This window comes from Lotus japonicus, chromosome 2, assembly GCF_012489685.1.
Source record: "Lotus japonicus ecotype B-129 chromosome 2, LjGifu_v1.2".
NCBI lineage: Eukaryota > Viridiplantae > Streptophyta > Magnoliopsida > Fabales > Fabaceae > Lotus > Lotus japonicus.
The window spans coordinates 64,687,705-64,711,990 of record NC_080042.1 but is presented as its reverse complement, the minus strand read 5'-3'; the positions used below and the strand labels follow the sequence as shown (position 1 = coordinate 64,711,990).

General features: G+C 35.8%; 2 long non-coding RNA genes across 12 annotated transcripts; one reads left to right on the top strand and one right to left on the bottom strand.

The window, feature by feature from the left end:
• Nucleotides 1–1,761: 1,761 nt before the first annotated feature.
• On the top strand, nucleotides 1,762–10,219 carry LOC130738855 (uncharacterized). 11 transcript variants are annotated; one of them, XR_009019612.1, is made up of 9 exons: nucleotides 1,762–2,166; nucleotides 2,279–2,373; nucleotides 2,520–2,597; nucleotides 2,825–2,939; nucleotides 3,017–3,670; nucleotides 4,987–5,179; nucleotides 5,824–6,050; nucleotides 6,181–7,450; nucleotides 8,300–8,314. It is a non-coding gene; the product is annotated as an uncharacterized LOC130738855 (long non-coding RNA). The 11 variants fall into 11 exon arrangements; XR_009019613.1 differs by lacking the exon at nucleotides 8,300–8,314 and adding an exon at nucleotides 10,172–10,219 and having other exon boundaries at nucleotides 1,775–2,166; nucleotides 6,181–6,323; XR_009019620.1 differs by lacking the exons at nucleotides 5,824–6,050; nucleotides 6,181–7,450; nucleotides 8,300–8,314 and having other exon boundaries at nucleotides 1,776–2,166; nucleotides 3,017–3,518; nucleotides 3,593–3,670; nucleotides 4,987–5,352.
• A 12,973-nt stretch (nucleotides 10,220–23,192) lies between these two features.
• LOC130738857 (uncharacterized) lies at nucleotides 23,193–24,150 on the bottom strand. The gene is made up of 2 exons (XR_009019622.1): nucleotides 24,008–24,150; nucleotides 23,193–23,353 (listed from the first exon to the last, which is right to left on the bottom strand). It is a non-coding gene; the product is annotated as an uncharacterized LOC130738857 (long non-coding RNA).
• Between the last annotated feature and the right edge of the window lie 136 nt (nucleotides 24,151–24,286).

The window sequence follows — 24,286 nt, the reverse complement described above, 5'->3', positions numbered from 1 at the left end:
ATGTGCCGCTCGACTTTTTTTTTTTTTTGAAAAACATCATAGAAGATGAATTGAATGAGAATGAGTAGGGGTGCACATGAGTTGGGTTGGATGAATTTTGGTCAAAATAAAATTCAAACCGATTAAAATTGTCTGGGTTGGGTTGGGTTGGATTTCACGAATTTCTTCTTCAGATCCGATCCGAACCAACCCGACGAATTTCGGCTTGGGTTGGATGGATTGATTGGATCACTATATTAAATAATAATATATCTGAAATATTAAAAAGTCTTGCAAATATTATTATAAATTCAGAAAAAGTTATAAAAAATACTAAATATGTTATAATACTAAATAGCATGAAAATAACACAAAAAGTTATACCAAATAAAATGAAATAATACCACATAAATGACATATAGTCAAATATCATGAGAACATAAAACTTCATTACTAAATGACATGAAACAATCTAACATAAATAGTACCTAAAAAGTGAAAATCAACACTAAATGTCATGCCATGACACTTAGAGCATCTCCAATGGTAGGAACTTATTTTGGGACTTAACTCAATTCTTGTGGGCCCAAATTGCCACATAGGATTTAAGACACTCATAAGGTCTTCATACACATTTCACTCTAGTGGTTGAGATCTTATTTTACTTTTATCTGGACCCACAGTACTCAATATATTTATATTATTTATTTTCCTCCCTAATTTTAACTTTGATTATGGTATTGAAGGAGAGAGAAAAAAATATTATTTTATTTAAGATCCCACATTTGAGAGTACCTGAGCTAAGGCACGGATCTTAGCTTTTGCTAAGATCTCATGCCATGTAGGATAGCTCCAATGGTGGGATCTAATAAGATCCGGATCTTATTTTAAGGTCCCAAAATAAGGACTCCATTGGAGATGCTCTTAGAACTTAGATGTCTCCAACATGCAAAATAATATATATAGACATGTAACAAATAACTACGAACAAATACTTTAAGTTCAAATATGACAAATAACTACAAATACTTAAGTCTCAAAGTTTCAAAAAGTCATCACTCCGACAAAGCACTCCAAGTATGAGTAAAATTATAAATTTTATTATTATTATTATATGTATGGATTTTGGGTTGGGTTGGACGGATTTGTACTGAATTCGAAATCTGATCCGAACTTGGTTGGGTTGTAGTAAAATCCATCCGATTAATCCGATTACCCAATCCAACCCGCATTTTTTCTATTGGATTGGATTGGGTTGAACGGGTTCATTGAATCAACCCGGCTATGTTCACCCCTAAGAACGTGGATGCACTTTGATGAATATTCTTATTCTGATTGATCAATGTATAAAGGGTATTAACATATTATTCCTATACCAAAGGTCTGGTAGAACAGATTATGTAGGCGGCGGCATATTTTGACAACAACATCCCCCTGAATCGTCGTCATAGTGACAGTCATGTAATAAGAATAAAATTAACATATTAGATTAATTAGACATAAAAGTCCTAAAAGCAGGGACTGAAAGCTGCTAGAAGCCATTTGGTTAGGATTTCACTTTTGAAATGGCTCTACTCCTAATCTATCTATCTATCTATCTATCTATCTATTTATAATCTATCTATCTATCTATCTATAATCTATAATATATAATATAATATATATAAAAGCAAAGTTTTGCAGCCTTAGGGGCAAAAAAGTCCTTCAGCAATTTATTCCAATATCTATGAGAGTTGAGTATGGGTATTTTTGTAAAAAAGTCATTTTATTTCACTCAAGTTTAATCTCAGCCGTTCATTCATATCAGTTTCCCTTTCACCTTACCTTCTTCCTTTTCTCCTTCTCTCACAGCCGTTTCACGAAATTGAAAACGCAGACACATTGCGTCTTTCATTCTTCCTATCCATTATGCACAAATAGTCTCCGCTCTCCACAACAAAAAATTACAATTCCTTCCTCACGCATCCGCTCGGCAGAACCTTCTTCCCCTTTTCGTGGTTCTGATCCTTCCTTCTCAGAAAGACTCCTGTGGCTGCGACATGAATCACCATCTTCCATCCCGTAGGCTCCGTTTCTCACAGGTTTTTTTATTTTTTGAATTTTTGTTTCGTTTCAGTGTTGTAACGGAGACAAGGGATTTTTTGGAGGGTTCGAATCAGACTACGGAAGGTGGTCTGCTCCGTTTGGGTATGTATTTCATCTCTGTTGGTCTCTAGGATTCAGAACTGATATAGTTCCCATTTTTTCCTGATCTGATATCGTTACCCTTTTGTTTTTTTCTTCCCTGATCCTGATGTAGAAGATGGCTGAGGTTTGGCACCGGAAATTGTTCCTTAAATGGTGGCTGCTGGCTGGGTGCTCATACTCGATTTGAGTTTTCCTGCAAATTTTCAGGTTTGTTTCTCTTTCTCACGACTGTGATTCGTTCTTCCTCCAAGCATCCATTCGTTCCCTTTGTTTTTTTTCCCACTTCGTGATGGAGATGATTTTTGGCTAAGCAAGTTTGATTCAAATTGTTCACTGTGATTCCTGTTCTGCAGATTTGGTGCACCTATGCTGGGATTATGGGTTTTCAGTTTGTGCATTGGTGTCGTTCACCTACGTTGTTCTTGATTGTGGTATTGAATTTCCTTTCCCTCTCTCTCTCTGTTGTCCCTGAAAGGCCCAATTTTTTTTGTCTCTGATGTTTGATTCCCTTAGTTTGTAGGCTACTGTTATCTGGCTGATAGTGGAATTAGGACTATCTAAGCCCATTGAACTGGAACACCTTCTCTTGCACCCTTTGTTTCATCTAATTCGTTCGTTGTTCTGACTCCAATATTTGCCTTATTTGCTCTGTTAACAGGTTTTTTGTTGTTGCATTCTAATGGAATTGAAACTCCCATTCTTCCAATCCATTCAAAAGTCACCCCATTCCTGACATTTGACGATGTCCTTTTGTCACGCCTTCAACTGCAAAGGTAAAAAAGATTGAACTTTATCTTTCGTTCTCCGTTTTCAAGTCTCTATTATCATTTGGTGAAGGTTTCAATTGCAGGTATCTTCTTCAGGTCGCCAAGTTCTTCAGGATCGTTCAATTTCAGTAAGATTTTCCAATTCATTTTATTATGTTGTTTTTGTGCTACTTCATTTTTCTTGAAATTCTTGATATACCCAAATATTCTTTTCACCTCCTCTGTAACATGTTTCATATATTATACCTCCTCCCCATTCTTCAAATGATTGTGAACGATCATGATGGAATTCATGATTTTAGAGTATCTGTCTATGCTTTGGAAATGATTGAATGATGAAGTCATTCCAGAAAAAGTCAAGGTAAATTATAAATGATGATATTCCTATGATGTTATATACATATGTTTCGCATTGCTTCTCTGAATTATTATGATCTCTATAATTTTTCAACTTAATATTTTTACTTCGGTGGTTTCTAAGGTTCATTCCATTGTAACCTTTGAGTTGTATTATAGGAACTGCATTCTAGGCAGGTAGCTTTTTTTATTCATATAATATGTTTACTAGCGAGGGCAACTCTTCAGGTATGTTGAAACTTGAAAGCAATCCATTGTATGCTGAATCCAGTTTGTAATTGCTTAAGTTTTGGCAACTCCAGGTATATAAATCAATGAGGGATTGCTTTACCGAGATTGCTTTTTCAGATCGAAAATATAATTTCACCACTACTTCTCAGGTTCGTTTTCTTCCTATTCAGTTCGCCAACATGATTTCACTCCCACTGCTTATTCATTTTACTTTTCAAGTTACATTCTTCAGAATCCTCCTCAACCACTTCAGTATTAACACTCTTCTTTTCTCCTCTTTTGTCATGTTCTGTTGGTTCCTTACATCCTTATATCCGTCCACAACCATTTATTCTTCATTTTTCTTAATTAAAGGTTTTATCTTTGTTGCCATCCTCTCTTACTTCATGTTCTGTTTGGTTCATGATGGCAGGGTTTGATTTGGTTTTCATGTGTTTACTGTAGGTTATTATTTTGTTATACACCATTTCACACCAAATTGATAGAATATAATCTCCTTATCTTCATCTTTCTCAGTTTCTCTACTTAAATCCTTATAACTTCCCTACTGTTAGTAGTTGTAATAATTTTATGTTTCTTCCATGACAGTCATCAATTTTTTATACCTTTTCTTAAACTATGATACTTAGGGAAATTGTTTCTACTTTTATATACTAAGTCCATTCCCTCCATATTCCTAGAGGGCATTCTTCAAGTAAAGGATCCATAATGTTCTACAGAATTTATAAGATGCTTTGTACCAAAGTCATGATCAAATTAAAAGAATATTTAGAAAGCCACAATTATGTTTAGAAGCTTGAGGATGTATTTTGTCCTCCTGTTTTTTGGGAGTTGGATATGGTTGACAGATTTTGATTTCACTTTGATGGTATTGGATGTTAGTGTCATTGGTCTTTCACATGTCTTATTCACTTCCACGTTGTTATTTATACTAAATCCTGTTAAAGTTAACTTCTTTGTGCCTATTTTGGCATAGTTCCAGATTTTTGAATGTAGGATATTTCATACTTTGACTATTTTTTTATTATTATAGAATTTATAGAATAGAAATTCTACAAAATTGTATGTTTAAACATTTAAGATTAAAATGAATATAATTAACTAGAAAAATTAGCAGTTTTATAATTCAATCCTTTATTATGGAATTTAAATACACTTTAATGGGTAGTTATTATAAATTGATATCAGTTACTAAATCTAAAAACACATGTGCCATGGAATTTGAATAAAACATGAAAATGGTTAATAAAGGCACATATTTTATCAAATTGAATTGTTTTGAATATGTACAGACCAGTTTTAGAATTACAAATACTTATATAGTTATGTTTTTTTATAGGCAAATTTATATAGTTATATGTTACAATGCGATAGCCTCAAATTTCACTCTGAAAGTTTCTAAGTATTAGTGTGATCTAAATAATTATTTTAGACCTCTGTTCACACCTTCTTCTTTCATTGGCAGATCTATGGGAAAGATAAAGATGTGCAAGTAGTGGTGGTTATATGGTCTTCAAAGAAGCGCATCATGTTATGGCTTTTAATGTGAGACTTTTCAAACACTGAAATAATGGATTTCACTACCCATTTTAGAACCTATGGTTACTCTTTTATGATGCCTTTCAATATCCATGTATGAACCTCCATAGATGAATAGGGTAATGGTCAATTGCTCTTCTTTGTTGATTTACACTCTCTTATATGTTTTCATCTTAATCCTCATTTGCGATGGTGACGACAGTAATTCAAATAGTACTTCTAATGTAGTTTACAAAGAAGTGTTTCGCAATGTAGTGTGAAGAGGATGTTTTTCACAAAAATGTTACTTTAATTGTGTGTTTAACTTTTTCTAGATAATCATGTGTATTCAAACTCTACTATATATTTTTACCCTTTCTGATTAATGAATGTTATTTGATTGATAAAACACTTGATATATATTAAGCTTTCAACTGGCCAGTTATTTACCAGCAACGAAACAAATTTGCTCATCATCAGCTCAAACCAATTCACCATATAAAAGGAAAGTTTCTGCAGCAATAAGGGTAAAACAGTACTTCTAGAAATCATTGCACACTAACTGAAATTTCTACATGGATATTTTAGTAAAAATTTAGATTATTTTTCAAAGATTAAATTTTGACCGTTGATAAATTTGTGGCAATGCTCTAGCTTCAGATTTGAAGCTCTTATTTATTCCACCGTTTTTTTTCTTCCACCGTTTCAGCCTTCCCGATTTCTCATTTACTTCTTTTGTAACTCCCTGATCGTTTGTTCTCCTTGCGTTATAACATCGCAAAAGGAAGAGGTAAAGTGTAGCAAGATCAAAAGATCAAAAGCTCGGAGACTCTCGATGGGTTCCCGCACCCACCACGTTCGTCGTCGCCCATGAAGGAATACTCGAGAAATAAAAGGTCCATGAATTGAAGAGAAGCGATAACAGCAACATAAGGATACTCTGCTCATCCTCTGGTGCTCACAAACTGCAAATTGGTACCGATGTGAACAGCACAGAAAATTGATTCTGAGGTAAGTCATTTCAGTGAAAAATACAGGTTTGCATTCTGCTCATAAGTGCTCCCCATAGGGTTTTGATTAATTTCGTTGCAGTCTAAAGGGAAACCCCATATCTAATTGGAATTGGATGCGTTTTTTGCAGTGCCCTGTGCAACTATAGTTTTAGTCTACAAGAACAGAGAAAGGGTGTCAGATCGACGAGAGGGCTCAGCATGGACCTGCATCGCCATTGGCATTCTGTATACCCTAATGTTGTGCTTTTGTTGCTGTCATTTTGTTCATTCGGTGAGTAAGATCATGTTATTAATAGTGGTTCTCATAACTAGCTTAAATCTGAACTTTCTGGTGTTGATTTGAGAATTCTGCTTTGTTAAAAGAAAACATCAGAATTCATAAACTAATTTATTATATCTTCTAATCAATAAAATATATTTAAATCAAGACAAATTTAACAAAAACAACACACAAAAAAAACCAAAAAATGACGGGTAAATTTGTAACATCCCGACTTGACGACTGGCCTCACGGTAACAACACGAGTCTTTTCAATGCGCTTTGTCCTCACTCGCGCACTTCCCGGGAAAACTTCCCAGGAGGTCACCCATCTCAATATTGCTCCAAGTCAAGCACACTTAACTATGGAGTTTTTATGAGTTGGGCTCCCGAAAAGAAGATGCATCTTGTTGTTATGAGTAGTACTAATCAAATCCTTTATGCCCTCCTTGACTGTATAGTCCCATACCTATACAGCCTCGGAATACCTCTTGTTCGGGTGCGAGATCGGTTCATTCATGTGCTCCTCCGCCTAGAAGCCTGCCAGGAGCCGCTCCTTGTCCGTGTCTCACTGCACCGGCGATCACTCCCCGCCCTCGTCGGCCCCGGGCGTCACAGGCCCACCAGCTTCCGCTTGGTTCGTCCCCGAACTACACCGTACTGGGAGAGGTCGGCTCTGATACCATTTGTAACGACCCGAAATCCTAAGTCGTGACCGGCGCACAGACTAACACCCTAGTCCTGCAAGCCTGTTTCTCACAAAAATCATTTTCCAAACTATTCTCTAAAGTTACATATGTTTCTCTATATTTATAAAAAATAAATATACAAGATCTCATCCGTATTACCAATATCTCAAATGACAAAACCTGTCAAATAATGATCTCCATTTTCATACTTCCATTAAAAGGAAATTTCCAGTTTAAGCACTCATGTGTAACTTTTACAATAAAACAATAAATAACAATCTCAAATCTAAATCCTCCTAAGACTCCCTATAGCTGCAGATAACTAAAATCAAATATAAGACACCAATATGACAACCTGTCGAATGGTCTGAATCTGACAACAGTATGCTACTCAGTTGCCTGAAAATCTGTGGATGGAAATAATGAATGGGGTAAGTCACAAAGACTTAGGTAGTGTTTGGCCCAGCTTATTTCTGACTTAAAAGTCACTTTTAAGGTAAAGTTGGGCCAAACAGATTTTAACATAAGCTCCTTAAAAAATAAGCTCCTTAAATTTTACAAAGAAAATGAAGAAAAGTAACTTATAAGCCAAGGCTATCAATAGGAGCTTTTTTGAAAAGGCTAAATTTTATTTCATGCATCTATTGTGTGGATCGCTAAGTCACTAATCATCAAACTTCGTTCTTCACCATTACATGCTATCAAAGGGCATCCGCTAACTGGTCGAATAGAAAGAAGGATGAAACTTGGAAGTGATGGTTTGAAAAGGAGGATGAACTCTGTCATGGTGGTCACAGGCCAAGACATGGTATTTAAAAAAAAAATGACAGGAACAAGACCCTTTCCTTCTTCACAAATTTTTGTTTCTATTTTGATTTTTACTGATATTGTTGACGAAATCAATTTCAAAGTGTTATGGAAGGGTTAATTTTGGTGTTTTCAACAGGGAAATGACCATGTCTGGAAAGATGGGTTGAGTCACTTGAGTGGACGAAAACTTTTTTAAATTGCAAAATTGCTTCCTTTAGATTTGTTTTGACCATTGTGTTTGATCTGTATAATACTTGTGGGCAAAAGTGTCGTGAAGCTTTGTGAAGGTTTGATCATGTATATAAAAGCGCAAGTCAAGTGTTTGACAAAATGTTTAGATGAGTACGTGTGAATGGCACATGTTATTTAAGGTGGAAAAATATGAAAATTACCAAACAACTTTAACCTTATATTTAAAGCTCTTATTTTTATCTTTAGCTTTAAAGTAACTTTTAAGTTAAAAAAAAGTCGGGCCAAACGCTACCTTAGTGAGGATTTAACAACCACCATGAACAGGAAAGGGGAAACAAATGAAGCACGAGTTTTTCACTATCAGTTCAGAGTGTATAATATATATAATATTAATAAAATTAATAAGAATCATTTCAAATAAGAGATGATTAAACTGTCAAGTTTATAAATAACTATTTCAATGAAACTGAATAAAAATCATGTCAATCATATGAAAGCATTTCAAAATCAGAAATATAATTTAATAGGGTCACACATGTAGAACCGTGAGGCGGCTCCATCTCGTTGATAGCCCTCTCCTCCTAATGGATGGCCTATCCGATAGGGGCGGCTCCATCTAACGGATAGCCCTTTCCTCTCTCGTATCAGATGTCGAATCGTATTACCGGGGGAAGCTACATCTCGTTGATAGCCCTCTCCGTGCACTGGCGGCTCCATCTAACGGATAGCCCTCTCCTCCCGGAATCAATCTAACTAGGTGCACCTAGGCCGTTACCTCCGCTAACGGCTACGGGGTTCTATCAAGGATCCCCAAAACCGTTTTCTCAAATCAGTTCAAGTCTCATCAAAACTCTCAAAATCAACTTTCCAAGTTCATAATCTCAGTTTCCCATAATTTCCAAAATCAAAGTAATATAAATTGTTTTCTCATGTCAGTTCAGAATCAGACTCAGATCATTTTCATAAAACCAGCTTTCAGATAATTCACGAATTGTAAAACATGTTTCCCCAATTTAAATAAATATGCAATATGCTAAAATAATCAAATCATCAGTTGTATAATTATTAAAAGTAAGTCACAGTGATTGGAAAATCACTCACAGCTATAACGAGCCAACTGGACCGTCCTCAGAAATTTCGCGACAACCCAACGAACCTTCACCCGTCGAATCTGAATCACCAAAATTAAATTTCAACCTTCAGCAACTATAATCTTATGTCGTACTACCCGTGAGCAACTACAGAAACCCCAATTATATACCCAAAGCCCTAAATAATTTTACCTTCATCTAACATACAGTACAATGCTAATCTCCAAATTTGTGGATTGAGAATATACCTTGATAAAAATCAAATGTGCAATCTGAAAGGGTGGGTACTCTTCTTCTCCTTCTTCAAAGCACCAACCCTACTCCCAATTATATTTCCAGAAGCCTTTCCACAAGAATACCAAAACTTTTGTTCATGAACGTGTACTTTTCAAGGTGATAACTAGTGTTGTTTCTAGTGAAGAAGGAAAAGAACACATAGAAGGGAAGAGGAGTGTGCCGCTGGTTGCTATGCAGAGGCAAAGACAAGGAGATTTCGAGAGAGAGGGGGGGGGGGTTTAGGGTCACGTTTTTTATAATCAAAGACTAGGTTGCTCGTAGACTAGATTTCGAAGACTTATTACCCAACATAGTGGTAAATACATATTTAATCAAAGCTCATACAAAAAAAAGTGAGGACAAAAACCACAAAAAATTAAATTTCACCGCTTCTACAAAATAAAAACAAATACATTCATCACTTGAAAAAGTATACAAATTTATATTTACTAATATCTAAAATTAATTTTATTCTTTTAATTCATAATAAATTTTCTATCAATAAACATAAAAAAACACAAATTTAGAAAGAAAAAATATACACGATAAACATAAATGAATAACCCCCGTGCATCGCACGGGTAAAAGTACTAGTATGTATATATAGTAAAATTGACATGATTTTGCATTATGACATTTTTAATTAGTTATGTGTGACCTTTTATGGTATTAATTAATAATTATATTAAAAATTTAATATATGGTTAATTCTCAAATTGGTCTCTGTCTCGCCGTCTAAACTAGGTTGCTCGTAGGAAAAATTATTGGAAAAACTCATTTTCTTGTAAAATGTTTGGAGCAGGTCCTCGCCGGAATCCGAAGCTTCAGCGAGTGATGATTTGGATCGTTGTTTGGGCCAAGTGAATTGACATTGATTTAAAAAAAAAAAAAATTTACATGTCCGTTTTATTAATCTAATTAACTACAATTAAAAATAAATTACATGTTAAGTTTTATTAATCTAATTAAAAAATTCTTAATTTCACATTTCAGAAATATTAATCTCTAAATAAACACACACACACAAAAGAATAATGAATATTATCAATGTTCTTCCCTTCATGGTCTCAACCTTGAAAAAAATATGCCTCAACCAAAAAAAATTCATATTCCTCACAAAGGATGTGATGTTCTTTTGTCACAAAAGGATTATGTGACTAGCATTTTTCCAATTCTAAGGAAGGCCATTAATGATAAAACAGCAATAATTAAGAGAAAATGGAAAAAAATATAATGAAATATATATAAAGAAATTAGAACAAAGAAAGGGGAGGTGCATCACTGCAAGCAAGTTAAGATTGACTATTACAAAAAAATAACTCATGTGATGTGGTGGAAAATCACTGTCCAAAACTAATTGGAAAATATTAATTAAGATATTCTTTCATTTTCCCCCTCCCTTACATTACATGTATTCACGTAGTAGTGTAGTTCTCTCTTTTATTTTTTGTTGAACCTTTACTAGGTTCTTTTCTTTTTTCCTGGTCAAGAACTTCAGAAGTTCTCATTCAGCAAACATGGTTGTTAGTTCACATTAGTAGCTATCTGTTTTTTTTTTTTTTTTTGTCAACATCAAACAGGGTTGTCCTATTCCCCGATAAAAAAGAAAGTTAACAGGAAAAAAATTATCTGTTTCTATTTGGGCTTGATAGATCTTTCATTTTGGGTCCAAGTTTTGCCATTCCAACTTCGGGCTCCTCGTTTTTGCTTAGTTGAGTAATGCTCCCAATGAGCAGATATGAAGAAGAGGCAGAAGAAGAAGAAGCGGGGGCACTTTGCAGAGTGTTGGTGTAGTCAGCAAATAGTTTGAATTTGTATAATTCAATTTTGTATTTTAAGATTTTAATTCTGCCTAGTGTAACAACTAACAAACCTCTATTTTCTTGGTAATTAGTTTTCATCACGTATTCATATATGAGATAGTCATATGAGGGGATTCAAATCCATTAATATATGTAAGATAAATGACATTTAAGTGATTTCACCGTTACAAGGTTTTAAGGCATTTGTTATTAGTATTATTATTTTCATTGATTAGTACGTTGAAGAGAGGCTTATCAGTTTCAAATGCAAGTTTAATGGCTTTAAAACTCATCTTTATGGTGCTTTGATGGCTATTGGAAGAGGAAGGAAGTAGCACGGCTATTTGAGAAGCTTTGGTACACTTTGGTGAAGAGGAATAAAATAGATAAGAACAAGTGATGATAGAAAATAGAAGAGTTCTTCCTCTCTTTGAGAATTCTGAGCATTGTTGTAGAGACTCCAACATGTGTAGGTTCTGAGTGCACAGTACCTTGCATGTGACTGTGTTAACCTTGGGGAGCAAACCCGGCAATAGATTGCATCGGAGGTCTGCCGGAATTTTTTCTTTCAAGGCAGTGGTTCGTCCACGGCGAAGCTATCTTCCTAATATTTCCAACAATTTGAAAGCAAAAATACTACTCTTGTTCATGCCGATGGCGCTGCTGCTCAACAAACATTAGGAAGGAGAAAATGAATCACTAGAAAGATATGTACCACTCTTTCTCTTCCACTTTCATTTGCAATGTTTGGTCTGTTTGATTAACCGTGCTAGCCATACATATGATTTGTATATATATATGTGCATGAATATATGGTGATAAGTAGAAATGTTTGGTGGATTAGTACTGCACCCTCTAACTTTATTTTTGGTGAAATGAAATTGATGATTTGATTATAGGGTGGCAATAACTAAAGTTAGTCACTCCTTCCAACTTTATATCCACTTGAACGGGAAAGGAAAAAAAAAACTGTTGAAAATACATTGCAAGCCGGTGAGATGCAATGGTTGAAACCATTTATGCAGGTAACACAATTGATTCCTTTCTCTTATAAGCATGGAAGGAATAGTACGTAATAGATCTAAATAGATCAAATTGAGATCGCTTCAGGTATGTAATGCTCTATCGCTTTGATATCATATTTTTGTTAAATTGTATAAAATGAGTTCCAACTTTTATTGGTGGATGAAGTCAAAAACTGTTTAGTGAAAAACAAGTAGAACACTAAGTTTGATAAGTTGTTGACAGTAGAATAATTATGTAAAGATTGATGATATTTCATAATATACATGACTTTTGGTGTTTTTTCAAACTACTTTATGAGTATTTACAAAAGCTATATAATTGTTAAGCCTTGAAATTTGTCTTCCTTGTCTTAAGAGAAAGTTGACTATGTCCAAATACGCTATAGAATTATATGATGCTAAATTTGATGAGTTGATATAATCTTGTGTTGGTCATTAATATAGCTTGATTTGATTATAACACACAACAAAATGACACAGCGGAAAGAAAATAGTTTAAGGAAAAATGATGAATGCTGCTTAATTTTGGTATGTTTATTGTATTCTTAACACAGTTTCTGATGAAATTTATGAAAGCATTTTTAGATATGTTTTCTATCATGCTTGAAAACTATTGAACTGTGGGGGTATTTGACTAAAGTAGGAATACCAGATGTTAAGAGAAAGAGTATGAGTGCTAAGGCATATTTCTTCGTTGGTTATATATGCTCATGATGTTGTTGCCTATAAATTCTTGATCGTGAATGATAGGAATGTCTTGAGTATTGGAGCTAAGGCATATTTCTTCGTTGGTTATATATGATTATTGGAATGTCTTGAGTTTTAATTAATGATTCAGATTAATTTGTGCTTGTGTTTGTGATTCACAAGAAGCAACTGGAGTTGGCAACGGCGATGCTTGCAATAGAGAGAAAAGACATATACATGTCAAAAACATTGTTAAGAGATTGATTAAGAAATGTTGGTTTTTCTTAAGTATGTAAGAAGATAAAAGAGTCTTGTTGATCTTCTTGCTAAAGGATCGACTAAGAAAGTTATCTTGGATATGTCGAGGGGGATGAGACTTAAGCCTTGAGAAAGAGGAAAATATGGTGGATACCCATATGTTGGTCAAACTAAGCCGTATGATTACTCTTATACATTACATTCTCATCCCTATGGCGCGAGGTAATACTGTTTTTTGAAAGAGATACATAGCCATTTGTTGTGGTGCTATTGAGACGCACTTGATGTATCTATGATAAAGTTCTTTTGAGACGCACTTGACTTCCTTTCAAATAAGATTATAAAATGAAGTTTATTCACAATTGACATGTGTGAAAGTGCTTTGTGAGACGAACTTAAATGCTTATGAGACGCATTTATTCACGGTAGACATGTATGAAAGTGTTTTGTGAGACACACTTAAATGCTTATGAGACGCATTTAAAATTTGTGAATAAATATGTGAGTGAGATGGTAAAAGCCGCCATCTATGAAAAACTTGGGCAATCTTTCTAAAACGCTCACATGTATCCCAAGGTTCGGAAAATGACTTTAATGTTCTATCGCGGAGTCTCTACATTTTAAAGCTATGGTGTGTGTAATGGGGGTTCCAACCAAGTCAAACTAGTTCAAGATTGACAAAAGTTGTTGTCTCACTTCACTACGTGTTAATTCAATCCTATGGACATTAACACTTAAGCACAAAAAGTAACTTTCTTTGCTCAGAAAAATTCTCAATCACTTACATGTCATTAGTGGAGGATTGTAAGATAAATGACATTTAAGTGATTTCACCGTTACAAGGTTTTAAGGCATTTGTAATTAGTATTATTATTTTCATTGATTAGTACGTTGAAGAGAGGCTTATCAGTTTCAAATGCAAGTTTAATGGCTTTAAAACTCATCTTTATGGTGCTTTGATGGCTATTGGAAGAGGAAGGAAGTAGCACGACTATTTGAGAAGCTTTGGTACACTTTGGTGAAGAAGAATAAAATAGATGAGAACAAGTGATGATAGAAAATAGAAGAGTTCTTCCTCTCTTTGAGAATTCTGAGCATTGTTGTAGAGACTCCAACATGTGTAGGTTCTGAGTGCACAGTACCTTGCATGTGGCTGTGTTAACCTTGGGGAGCAAACCCGACAATAGATTGTACCGGAGGTCAGCCAGAATTTTTGTTTTCAAGGCAGTGGTTCGTCCACGACGCAACTATCTTCCTAATATTTCCAACAATATATACACCTTGTACTCATATTTCAAATCAATAAAAATACGTATTCATTCATCTTCTTAAGTAAGTTTTGATCTTTTCGAGTTAAATCCTAATATCCAAATTCTCCACGAACCTCCAACAAAAATGCTCCCTCTCCATGGAACTTGCAAGGAAGAAAGAACTATTACTATATATATATATATATATATATATATATATATATATAGATGTAAATTGTTAAGTAAGTTTTGATCTTTTCCAGTTAAATCCTAATATTCAAATTCTCCACGAACCTCCAACAAAAATGCTCCCTTTCCATGGAACTTGCAAGGAAGGAAGCACTATTACTATATATGTGATGTAAATTGTTAGGTAAGTTTTGATCTTTTCCAGTAAAATCTTAATATTCAAATTCTCCACGAACCTCCAACAAAAATGCTCCCTCTGTTTCGATCTGGGTCATATAATTTTTACATGAAGAACTTTTCCCCCTTAGATAGACCCTTTCTTTTCCTTTCCTTATCTTTTTGTAAAGTTAAAAAAGACAGCCGGAAGAATTATTTATTGAGAGAAGTTAGTTGACATGAGAATATTAAGTGGTTGAGACCTGATATATTAATTAACATCTTAATACATAAGTTTTTTTTAATACATCGGAAAAGAACAAAACAGATACAAAAGCTAAGGCACTCCTAACTTATCTTGAAGCACAAAGACTTCAAGCTCTTGGACTGGAGAATTAACAAATTGAGTTCCTTTCTACCTGCTTCTTGCACCCTGATAGGTCATCCAATCTGCTGCACCATTAATCTCCCTTGGTATCCAGCACAGTTCTACTCGCCAACACCTATCAACCAGAGCATAAATCTCCTGGAGGATCCCTGCTTGAGCATGATGAGAAGTCTGGGCACGCATTTGCACTATCTCGATTAGATCTTTACAATCTGACTCGCACACAATCTGACGAGCTCCCATGCTCCAAGCCATCTTGAGTCCCTCTCGGAGAGCCAAGGCTTCAGCAGCAAAAATACTTCCCTTCTCCTCATGACAATAGAACCCGCAACACCAATTTCCAGCACTATCTCTCATCAAACCTCCTCCTCCTATGTGCCCATTGCTTTCAAGCCAGCTACCATCTACGTTTACTTTCATGAACCCCAATGGAGGAGCTGTCCAACGAACTTGAAGCCAGGAAAAATCTGAGTCCACCAACTCTGGTTTAAGGAACTGACAGAAGGAGTCATGTTCGTGGCAGGCTTTCCTCCAGGCAATTTCTAATAACCAGTGTTGCATATCCATACACATGTTGCACCTCCATTTCCATGTGCTCCAAAGCCCTGCTAGGAAGCGACGAGCGTGAGGACCAGACGATAGTACCTGAATCCAATCTCTCAAGTTTGCAGACCTGAAATTTGGCCATCTCCAGGCTCCAAACTTTCCCCACAGTTCGCGAGAGTGGGGGCAATCACGGAGGGCGTGAAAAACATCTTCTACATCTGACGAGCATCTCGAACAGGTACTAGAGGATGCCAACCGACATTTATGTCTATGGTCATTCACCGGGAGTAGGCCTGTTCAAAATATCCGGTTATATTGATCCAGTCCATAACCAATCTGAATCCAAATTTAAAAAATCCAAATTTCCTAAAACCGGTTATGAAGTGATCCACTTTTATATTTTAAAATCAGTTTGGTTATCCAAAGTTAAAAACCGGATATAAAATCTGGATATCCATACCCATATTTTAAAACTTGTTTAGTTATATTGAATCCCCTTCCTTGTTTATCCCTCTCCTCTGTCTCTTGCTTTTCTTTCTCTCTCCCCCTATCTGCGTTCCTCTCTCTCCTTCCCTATCTGCGTTTCTCTCTCTACGTTTCACTCTCCCACCAACATTTCCGCGTTTCTCTCTCTACGTTTCACTCTCCCACCAACATTTCTCTCTCTTCTGCGTTTATCTCTCCCTCAAAGTTTCTCACTCTCTTGGTCTCTCTCCTACGCCTCTCTCTCACCTTCCAGTTCTCACTCTGTTTTGGATTTATCACGTTTCTGTTTTGAGTTTATACTGTTTAGTTTCAATTCAATTTTTTACTTATCTTGTTTTCAATTTTGGATTATAGTTGAAAATAAAATATTGATTTGATTCAATTTAAATTTTATAGAACGAAATCCACTTTTATTTAAACCAAATCTTGTTTTAAAATGATTTAAAAAAAACAATTTTAAACTAGTTTTTAATTATATCCATATTTTTAAACCGGTTTTTAACCATATCCATATTTTTAAAACTGGTTTGGATAATAAACCAAACCATATAAATGGTTTTAAAGTGGATATGGTTTGGTTTGGTTAAGAACCAAACCATGAACACCCCTAATCGGGAGGGACTCATGAAGAGCCAGCCAAATGAACATTCAGACTTTCTCAGGGACTGAGAGCTTCCAAATCCACTTCCATTCTTGGTTGACCTCGACACCTTTACGTGCGTTTCTGATCCAAGAGTAACCACTCCTCACAGTGTAAATACCAGAGTCTTCCCCACACCATGCCCAATTATCCTCTACCGTCGCATCTAGAGTAGGAGAGACTCGTGAAAAATAATATGTAACATCATCTGGCAGCAGGGTATATAACCGATTCAGGTTCCAGGAATTATTAAGCACCAAGTCCTTCAAGCACAGTTGTGTATCTGAAATATGGGCAAATGGGAGCTTCAACCCGAGCTTCCCCTGCCCTGTCCAATCACGGTACCAAACTAAAGAGGAGCCTTTTTCCCAGCTGGAATTTAAAGCCATCTCTCAGGCTATCATGGGATCGCATGAGACCCCGCCAAACAGGAGAGGCAGACGCATGAATTGGAACATGCAGCACAGAATTCTCTTGGAGGTATTTGTGAGAGAGAGCCTCAACCCACAATTTCTCAGACTTGATCAAGAGATGCCAAATAGCCTTTCCCAGGAGAGCTACATTATGATCAGCCATGACCTTCACCCTAAACCTCCTACATCCTTCTCACGGGTTATGGTGTTCCAATTGACGAAATGCAACCCCGATTACCATTAGCTCTAGACCAAATAAATGACCGAACAGTTTGATCAATCCTGTTTGTAATTCGCTTTGGCAACCAAAAAACTTGCATGGAATAAGTGGGAACGGCAGACATTACAACTTATGTATTAAGATACATTATGTATTAAGATTATGTATCTTAACACATAAGTTGTGTTGGTAATGTTGTAAGCGTAAATAAAAAAATCATTGTAAATGAATCATTGTTTAAGCTATATATGTAATTTGGTAGTAAATGGGAATATAATTAATTAATTCCTGATATCTAAAGAGAGAAAAACATGATAGCCTAAAAATTACAACATGACACCTATTTGTCGTTTGATTATGGAGATTGAGTTTTTCTAATTCTTGCTACTTATTCTAAATTCCTGATAATCAACAGGCTGTGACTGAAGCAGCATCAAAATGCTGAGGCATCAACAAACAAACTCAGAGAAAACGGTATGTTCATTTTCTAAGTTAAAAAATATTCCTCTGTTTCAGTTTTTCCCTCTTCACTTTTTGATGTTCTGGGTGCCTTATGAGTGCTCTTTTGTTCTCCTTTCAGTTGAGTCTACTTCTTTACCTCTTCCAATGTCTGTTCCCAGCTTGCCTGTTTCTATGTGTGTAGCCCTGGGATTCTACATTCATTGTCATTGCACTGAGTAGTTCATGGTTAGGAATATTTGTTATTCTTTAGAATATTTACTGCAATTTAAAACTGTATATAAAAGATCCATCATTTTGAAACTTAAGATTGTCCACACAATTTGTTATGCAAAACTCTTCATATTTTTCATGTTGTTTTAGTGAGTTACACTCGCTAAACTTAGAGATACTTATGCTCATGGATTTGATACTTCACTATGTTAAAGTCCTTGTCACGATCTAATTCAGATACCTCATACCATAGTTATTTTAAACTATTAAATCTATATTATATTATCTGCATTTCAGTTTCATTCTTGTCAAATGATACTCATCTAATATGTAATGCTGAAGCAAAAGGCATGTAACTAAGCAATCTTACTAGCCCTTTTTATGTGCAGTCCTTGTGGGATTATGTTCCTATGTCTGACTGTCTTGTTATTAATCATGGGGAATTCATGTACAGTCCTCTCTGCTTTACAGTTTCCTCCATGTTACAAGAACATCAATTTCTGGATCAATGAATCATTTACTGAAAACAATCTGTGTGAAGTTGTCAGAGGAATGGTGCTAACAAAGTCTTCGAATATTAGTCCAAGCAGAGCTCCACGGTTCCATGGCTCATAAAAATATGTAAATAGACATAATTAGTGAGGTAGAGGACATTTTTTCTATTTATTTTTGTTACTAGTGTTTTATAATTCATTTCCTTTAACTGCTACATTGTTGAGGAATGGTGCTAACAAAGTCTTCGAATATTAGTCCAAGCATACCTCCACGGTTCCATGGCTCATAAAAATATGTAAATAGACATAATTAGTGAGGTAGAGGACATTTTTTCTATTTATTTTTGTTACTAGTGTATTATAATTCATTTCCTTTAGCTGCTACATTGTTGAGGTTACTTTTTTATGAAATTTAGTGGCTGCAATTAGACTCAGTTACTTTTTATGAAATTTGGTGGCTGCAATTTACTGCAATTGGGAAGTTGCAATATTTGGCCTCTATTGCCACAGTTAATTGGTTGTGGCAATATGTGGTCTCTGTTGCCACGGTTAAGTACGTAACCGTGGCAATATGTGGTATCTATTGCCACGGTTAAGTACGTAACCGTGGCAATATGTGACCTCTATTGCCACGGTTAACATATACGACCCGTGGTTATAGGCGAAGCAATTGTCACGGTTCAGGGGCCAACCGTGGCAATTGAGCAATTGCCACGCTCGCTATCACCACGGTTTAACCGTGGCGAAAGGGCGGATTTAACCGTGGCAATAGGCCTTTTCTGTAGTAGTGACCTTTTAATTTTGGCCGTCGGTATATTTAATTTGGTGCGGCACTTCAGTCTTTGCCCCTGCTGTGCTCCGCCCTCAAACTTCTTTCTCCACCCACAAATCTTCTTCATAATTCACAAACTTATCTACTTATTTTCTCACCTGCTACGGTCTCTCAAATAGGGTTTTAATTGTTCATACAATCTGAAAATGAAGAGCTAAAAATTAAAGCAAAGTTTCATCTAACAACGAATATTAAAAAAAGAAAAAGTGCAATGTAGAACCAAGAAAAATTTATGTCAGATTTAATTTATATGGCGTAAAGAGTTTAGACATATGCATTTAATCATAGCTCACTATTTTCTATTTTAATATTTTTAAATTTAAATTTAACTGTGACATAATTAATTAAGGGATTTTAAATGGATGTTTGTGTAAAAGTTTTTATACTATCATTGCATAGTAATTAAACTCTATTTTTTTCTAAGGTGAGATTGGAAGATTAATTTCCTTCACATATCGTTGCCGATGCTTTGCCTAGACAAGCATCCGGGCATGCGTTTTTACATATTTAGAAGTTTTCTCCTTCGTTTTTTTTTTTATTAAAATGGTTTTCGAGTCTGATCAGCACCACGGGTCAGGGCATTCCTTTAGGACCACGTGTTGCTTATAGAGGTACTAACAGATCGTCCACCAACACAGCTCTCACACTAGCAGCGGAAATCGAATACACAATTTTATAAGGAAGTGCTTCGTTCTTACCAACTAAGTCAACATGTGTTGGTGTTATTTCTTATTTGTGCCTAGACTGATCTTGCTTGAATAGTTTCGTAGACTGCGCAATCTTATAGTTGATATCGAATGGTCCCTCAATTTACTGAGCACAAATCTGTCGCAAGAGGTGGTGTCCCTCTTCAATATCACCATTTCAAGGTCTTCTCGCGTGAGGGATGATTGTTTGACCTAGGGTAGCAGTAGTTCTGGGATTTACAAAGTGAAAGATGCTTATGACGGGCTTACGAATCATAATCAGGTAGCGGATCAGGCTGGAGAATGGGGGTGGGTTTGGAAATTGGAAATTGAAAATTCCTAAGAAGGCCAAGTTGTTTGTTTGGTGCACCCTTCATGATGCGTTGCCAATCAGCTCGAATTGATTATCATGTCAGTTACAGACTTCGACGACTTGTTCGCATTGCTTCTCTCCCATGGAAGACATGTTTCGTTGCTTACACGATTGCCCTCAATCATTGAAACTGTGTTTGAGGATGAGGGCCCTTACTTGGCCCAACGTCATGAACCAAAACCTCCCTAACTGGCTTCGCAAGCGTGTAAGTTTGTTGCGTGCCTTTTGGTGGTGCTTGGAAGTGGTGTAGTAACACAATGGTAGATGATAATCTCTAGACTGTGAGCGAGACGTGGTGGCGTACTTGCCACGACCCCGACGATATATGTAGGTTTCTAGATGATAATCCTCGGGTTTGCAATGTTTTTGTTGGATGGCTTGCGAGATAAGTACTGAGCTATCCGTTGTGTGTTACTGTCATTGTAACTCCTCCAATCAAACTGCAAACTCTCATGTTGAGATATTATGTGTCTCCTCCTTAGTTTTTGTTTGCTTTGTATTGTTTTACGATGAATAAAAGAAAGTTAATAAGCAGAAACAATTTTAAAAAATTATACTCTAACACAGTGAGCTTTTTTTGTGTGCTTAATTACAGTATATTCTACGAAAGGGAATCTTGTTTGAGCTGGGAGCATCTACATTATTGTGGGGCTAAATCTTTCAATGAGTTTTTTTTTTTACCTTCAATTCATAGGACTCGAACCCAAGATCTTGCTTAGTGAGTTTACACTAATTTACCAATTTTTTTTTTTTTTGCATACCAATTTTGTTCATTTTAATCAAATAAACTCTTTTTATTTTGAAACTAAATAAACTTACAAAGTTTTTTTTTTTTGGTCAATAACTTACAAAGTTCAAGCTAACTAAAATACATTTTCAAACCAAGCTACCCGGCCCGTGAGGACATTGGCAGTTTGACACATCTTTGTTGCCTTACCGTATTCCTTATTGCTATTTTCATCCACTAATGATCACTTTCGCTATATTATACCTTTAATTGGGAATAGCATTCCATTTTCCCTTCTTTAATCTTGAGCTTTCCAAGATGATAAACTAGAGAGGAAGCTTTTCAGTTCCCAAACAAATTTATAGAAGTAGCTAAAGTGCATATATGTTTGATGATTGGGCATATCTTAAAGGAACCCAAAAATAAACTGAAGGGAGAACGAAAAAATAAGAAAGAATCAGAACAAGGGATAGTAAGTCGCTGGGTTATAAATGGCCAAGCTAAACATAACTTCCCTGTACAAGCTCAACAGGGGAGCACCCACAAAAGACAGAGGAAATTTTATCTGTATTCCTACTAGTACAGAGAGGGTCTACAGCTCAGCAGAGTCAAAATAAAAGTCCTTCCTCTTGTGATTTGCAAGTGTACGTCCAAGAAAAAGAATAATGGATTATCAAAGCTCTCATAGGATTTTGCTTGTGGGAGAGGGAGACTTCTCCTTCTCCCTTAGCTTGGCAAGGACATTTGGCACAGCTTTGAACATGGTTGCAACCTCTCTGGACTCTAGATGTAAAGTTTGAACCCCTTACTTCACTTAATAAGTATACATTATATTAATGCATAATGTTTTCATTCTACTAATGTTTTTTTTTAAAGGGTCTCTACTGACAAAGTATGCAAGTGCATTAAGCAACTTGACTCAACTAGAGTCTCTTGGGTGCACCATTCTTCACGAGGTGGATGTTCATACCATGAGCCAACACCTGCGTCTCATGAACACTCGCTTTCATGAACATGGTATCCATATTCTCATTTTGTTCAACAACCCTGTCAATTTGTTCGTAGTCCCTAAAGGTAACTTACTGCTCATTAGGTAGATGAAAGGTTAGCCAATGAACTGGGGGCCACTTGTCATATATGTAGAATTGGAAAATTCTCCACACTGCTTCACATGGAAATAAGTACCTGCAGTCATAATGTTGTTTTATCTCATCTACTACTTCATCTTCGTTTGTGTCTTTACCACGATTAGAAATTCCAACTGAAACTCGATCAGGACCCTTGTTCACATACTTGAGCAAATAATTTATTGCAATATTCAACGTTGATATGCGCCTGATACCTCATAAGAAGCTGTCACTACTAAAAAAAAGCAAATTAGCGAGGGGCGAAATCCGTCGCTAAATAAGGAAAATTATGTCGCTAAACATTTAGCGACGGAATTAGCGACGGAACGCCATCCGTCGTGTAAAGTGGCGTCGTTGAATATTTACCGAGGGATTTTTTCAATCCGTCGCTAATAGCGACGAAAAATTTCCGTCGCTAATTTATTTAATTCCGTCGCTATATCATTTGCCGTATTAGTTCTTATTCCGTCGCTATTTGCGACGGTACTATCCGTCGCTAAAGGATTACATTCTGTCGCTAAACAGCTGACCTTTTTATTTCCTTTCCGTCGCTAAATCCCTCGCTAATTTAGCGACGGAATTGTTCCCTCGCTAATTCATGAATTCCTATATGAATTCTTCTGTCACGTGCGTATCACAGTATAATCTATTATCTATCAATTTCTTATTTTCAGGCACATCCATGTTTCTAACACAAACACAATAAACAACCAATAAGTAGCAGTTCAGTAAATGAATTCTCAATTTACAAGCATATTCAAGCTTAAATCAAAGCATTCATCAAATAAGCAAGTAAATTGCAAAAACATGCATTATAAATTTATGGCATGTAAATTGCAAAGACTAGCAGGCTCAGATTCAAGCATTATTTTGTTTGATAGATGAAAACTTATTTGTTTATTATAAATAGCTACACACTTGAAAATGTTACAAAGATGATACCTAAAGAATTAACATCTGACCCCAAAACAAAAATTTGAAGCAAACCAGCCCAACTGAAGCACCTTATTCACCTGCATTCAAAGAGTGGAAGTCATTTTATGATATTAAGCCTAAAAAAAACAGAAGCACTACTACATCCACAAAGATAAATGAGCAGCATTACAGTCTGATGATCAATTTTGCCCTCCAACAGAAGAGAAAAATGATAAGGGAAATAACAAATAAGAATAGTTTGAATGCCACTTAGTTATAGTTATAAGGAAAAATAACCAGAAGCAATTATGCAAATACCTTCATCAAGGTACAAGATTGGCGATGTTACGTATCATGAATACTTCTCAAGGTTGGAATCCTGATATGTTGGAGGGGCATACCCTAGAGTTTGCACAAGCAATTACAAAAAACTGTACTTGGATTTATCAGTTAAGAGTTAAGACCAATGTCTTAGTTGAATTACAACATGGAGAAGTAAACATACAGGAGCCAAAGAAATTAAGCTAAAATGTAATGAAAAGGGGGGAATAGTTATGTAACAAATAATTGAATGAACAACACAAATCCTCTTGTTATCAGCACCTTTGGATATTGAGCTTTAGCAAGAGCTTGAAAATGCTCCACCTTTGGCAGCAGCAACACACAAATGAGAACCAACAAAGTAGAGATAACAAAAAATAAGAAATGAACTTATTGTTTTTTGTCAAATCTGATTTCAGGAAAGGAAGTACCTAATATTTGGACTAACCTCACCTCCACCAGTGCAATAGGCTGCTCACTAAGAGAAAAAGAAGGGAAAATGTGATCCAATTTCCCTTGACCATTCTGGGAGTTATTTCTATGTGGAAGGACAACCACTGAATCGATTTGCTGCCCATACTGCGAGGGAACAACAGCGAGGGGTAAAATCCGTCGCTAAATCCGTCGCTAAATTTTAAAACTGAATGTTCATTTTCAAAACGTCGATCCGTCGATGATTCCGTCGCTAATAGCGACGGATTATGTTCCCT